The sequence below is a fragment of the Octopus bimaculoides genome, chromosome 30, assembly GCF_046866305.1.
Source record: "Octopus bimaculoides isolate indiv1 chromosome 30, ASM4686630v1, whole genome shotgun sequence".
NCBI classification, from domain to species: Eukaryota; Metazoa; Mollusca; class Cephalopoda; order Octopoda; family Octopodidae; genus Octopus; species Octopus bimaculoides.
Window position 1 is genome coordinate 16,145,579 of NC_142957.1, and position 5,000 is coordinate 16,150,578.

At 33.3% G+C, this 5,000-nt stretch overlaps 1 long non-coding RNA gene across 3 annotated transcripts in view; it reads right to left on the bottom strand.

The window, feature by feature from the left end:
• Positions 1-5,000, bottom strand: part of LOC149130235 (uncharacterized) — a 140,810-nt gene that overhangs the window by 98,085 nt on the left and 37,725 nt on the right. The window lies entirely within an intron of this gene.

Sequence of the window (5,000 nt, forward strand, 5' to 3'; positions counted from 1 at the left end):
GAGAGACGTAAATATATATATGCATGCATTACACATGTATGTGTGTACACATACATACATACATATATACATACATACATACATACATATATACATACATATATATATATATATATATATATATATATATATATATATATATATATATATATATATATACAAGCACACATATATGTATCTATGTATATATAAGTATATATGTATATATGTATGGACTGGTAAATTTCCAGTTACATTTTATACCTGCCCCGGGTTAAAAAAATATATTCTCCGAGTTCATATTCTTCACCTACTGTGGCACATGGGGTTCAATTAACACGCACACACACATTTATATGTTTGGCCACCACCAGGTTTTTCTGTAAAATATTGATTGATTATCCTGTTCATGCTGTATCATTAGCGTTATCCTGCATTTGAGAATAAAATTATTTCCTTCTCTTTATCTTTGAATACATCTCAACACTTCTAAAGCAAACTTTGTTTTTTGACTTTCAACATAAGTTGAATTTAACGTTCGGTAGCGTCTTCTAAATCTAGATTCATATATCCTAAAATTTCAGAGGAGTTTGTCGTTGGGTCAGTTTAGCTTAATGGTAAAGCACCGGAAGCATAATCGTAGGGATGTGAGTTCGTGTCTCATTGCTGGCCGCCGACAGATTTTTCTGTAAAATATGGGTATTTCATCCTGTTCATGCTATATTATTAGCATTATCCTGCATTTGAGAATAAAATTATTTTTTTATCTGTATCTTTCAATACATCTCCATGCTTCTAAAGAAAACTTTGCTTGTTGACTTTGAACTTAAATTGAATTTAACATATATATTAGATACGTGTATGTGTATATATATATATATATATATATATATATATATATATATATCGTGGCTGTGTGGTAAGTAGCTTGCTTACTAACTACATGGTTATGGGTTCAGTCCCACTGCATGACGCCTTGAGTAAGTGCCTTCTACTATAGCCTCAAGCCGACCAAAGCCTTGTGAGTGGATTTGTTAGACAGAAACTTTAAAAAGCCATCATGTATATATATGTATGTGTCTATATGTTTGTGTGTCTGTGTTTGTCCCCCCACCATTTCATCCATAAAAAGCACCATTCGAATGTGGTCATTGCCAATGCCACCAGACTGGCTCCTGTGCCGGTGGCACATAAAAAGCACCATTCGAGTATGGCTAATGCCAGTACCACCTGACTGGCCCTTGCTCCCACTACACTCTCGGAGTGGTTGGCATTAGGAAGGGCATCCAGCTGTAGAAACCTTGCCAGATCAGATTGGAGCCTGGTACAGCCTCCTGGCTTGCCATTCCTCAGTCAAACCGTCCAACTCATGCCAGCATGGAAAGCAGACGTTAAACGACGATGACAATGATGATAATGATGATGAATTAAGAAATTTAATTTAAATGTAGACTCACTGCTCCAACAACTATCTTTGTTGGAAAGTGTGCATTTTCTATGCATGTGCGTGCATTAGCCTATTTGTGCATAGACCCTTTTCTGTCATGAATGGCAATGGGGATTGGACCCAGAAAGTTCCCCCTCTGAGGCACAACTCCAGGCAAGGTTGCTTATGGAAGACCAGCAGTCGCCCATGCATACCAGCTTCCTCTCTCCACACCACCAATGTTTTATACAAGGGAAAGGCAAAAAGGGCCTAACCAGCAAACGGGGGAGAACCAATTTACCAGTAGGTAGCGCTTGAAATTTCAAAAGCACCACCTACTGGAAAATTTGTCCCTTGTTTGCCATTTTGAGTAAAGGTTTCTGTTGTTCCCTTGTGGAAGGGAGGTAATCCGTCCTCATTAACGTTTTTATATGTTAGCCATCAAATCCCATTATCCTAGTGTTTCCTCTCACCCGCATGGTAGAAAGTTAAATTTTGTCTTTGTATAGTCTGATGAGATTTGATGACTAACATATAAAAACGACTGCTGGTCTTCCATAAGCAACCTTGCCCGGAGTTGTGCCTCGGAGGGTTTGGCTTTGTTAATACGAAACCTTTGGACTCTATGTCCAAAATTTAAAATTCTTGTTGTAATAGTTACTGCTCTATTCTTTAGAGTATGTTTCTTTTCTCCTTATTCTGTAAATCATCATCATCATCGTCATCGTTTAACGTCCGCTTTCCATGCTAGCATGGGTTGGACGATTTGACTGAGGACTGGTGAAACTGGATGGCAGCACCAGGCTCCAATCTAATTTGGCAGAGTTTCTACAGCTGGATGTCCTTCCTAACGCCAACCACTCCGAGAGTGTAGTGGGTGCTTTTACGTGTCACCCGCACGAAAACGGCCACACTCGAAATGGTGTCTTTTACGTGCCACCCGCACAAGAGCCAGTCCAGGGGCACTGGCAACGATCTCGCTCAAAAATATAAACATATGAACAACGGTTTCTATTGTTACCTTATAGTTGAACTTTCTATAGATTGGGAACTAACCCGTATTTTCGTTAGATTTATGATCCCTTAATGAGGTCTATTACCTTTACTTGATTATATATATATATATATATATATTTGTATATATAGGGTGTCCACAAAGTCTAGGTACATGGGGGGGTTAACACATACTTTAAGAAATTATTATTTCTTATATTAAATTGTTTATGCTACGATTTTATTTACTCCATGTACCCAGTCATTGTGGACACCTGGTGTATATATATATATATATATATATATATATATATATATATATGTATGTATGTATGTATGTATAAATAATACAGAATGGGACAAGGACGCAAAACATCCAGATAGATGATACAAAAAAAACACGGACAGGTCATTCGGAGTTTTCTCTCTTCAGTCGAGATCCAGATTATATATATATATATATATAACATACACCATTTTGAGCGTGGCCGTTGCCAGTACCGCCTGACTGGCCTTCATGCTGGTGGCACGTAAAAGCACCCACTACACTCTCTGAGTGGTTGGCGTTAGGAAGGGCATCCAGCTGTAGAAACTTTGCCAGATCAGATTGGAACCTGGTGTAGCCATCTGGTTTCACCAGTCCTCAGTCAAATCATCCAACCCATGCTAGCATGGAAAGCGGACGTTAAACGATGATGATGATATTACATATATATATATATATATATATATATATATATATATATATATATATACGTACATACATACATACATACATACATATAAACATACATATATGTATACACACACTAATGTATACATAGATACACACTCATGTATGAACATATGCACACACACACATGGACAAATATATATATATATATATATATATATATATATATGCATAAACATAAGATGATGGAGCAAGCGATGTCTGTGTTTACACAAGGGAGAAGAAAATAAAAGTAGACTACGTTGATTGATCTTTTCTTAGCTGTAAACAAACTCAATTAACAGATCAACTACACGCACACACACACGTGCACACACACACGTGCACACACACACGTGCACACACACACGTGCACACACACGTGCACACACATATGTAGAGGAGATCCATGAATTTGAGATCAAGGACATAAGAGATTTCAAAAGAATATATATATATATATATATATATATACCCACACACACACGCACACACGCACACACACACACACACACATATATATATATATACTATGTATACACATATATACATATACATATATGCATATATATAGAGATAGACAGATAGATACATACATACATACAAACATACATAGATATAGATACATATATAGGCAAATGCATATATATACAAGCATATAAAGATATATATATATATATATATATATATACACACACATACATATATGCATACATATATATGTATATATACATTATACATATATATATATATATATACATATACATGTGTGTGCATGTGTATATATATATATATAATAATATTATTAGGGACAAAATCCAAAATTACAGGTAAAAAACTCAATTAAAATCAATTTATAGTTTATAATATCGTTAAAGTTTTTTTTTAATCAAAACTTTGTATATATATATAAAGTTTAACCTTTTATTCTTAATAATTTTTTCTTTCCTAATTTTTTCATTCATAATTTTTTCCATTCATAATTTTTTCATTCATATTTTTTATTATTACGTTTGTAGAAATAAATAATCTTGTATTTTTCTATTATTCAATTGATCTTTAATCATAATTAAATAAACGTCTTTAGCTTTAAATAGTATAGCTTTAACTATTACACCGGTTAAATATGTACTAATTTTATCTTCATTATTATTTTAAACTTAAACTTCGTTCAACTTGTATTTAAAACAATGATAATTTAAAACAATGATAATTTAGGTAATATGTTTTTTGTATATAATATACATGTTATTATAATGGATGAAGGTATGATTATTGAATGGTTGTTATTTTGATATTATGATATTTTTTAAATAATTTTTCTATCTTTATATAATAAGTATTTCATATTAATTCATTTGGTACTTATTGTTGGTTGAGATATATATCTAATTATTGTTCTACTTACGATCTGACGAGTAGCTATATTTTTGAATAGAACTTATTTTCGATAATTTCAATTGATTTTAATCGATTTAAATTTCTTTTCTATTTGAAAATTGGTTATGAAACACGTGTAATCTTTTTATTATATTTATCTTATGATATTTACTTTACTTTATATTATACTCATTTATTGTGCTTTTAATTATTAATTTTTCTATATGTGATAGTGGATTTTCATCGATGAGTTCTTGAAAATTGGTTATTTTCCCGAAAACTATATATATATATATATAACGTGAGAGAGTTAGGGGTTGGGGGTACAACCCACTAAGGGATAGTATCTATCCAGTATACTGCTGGGAGGGTACCCAATTATTGCTACGCTAGTGCTATACTAGGTGCAATCAATGGGAGCGGGTAAAAGTGCAGGTTTTACCCAAAATTTGTGTAACAATTAGAAAATGGAGGATAATATGCTGAACCCAACTACTTGCAGACGGTGTA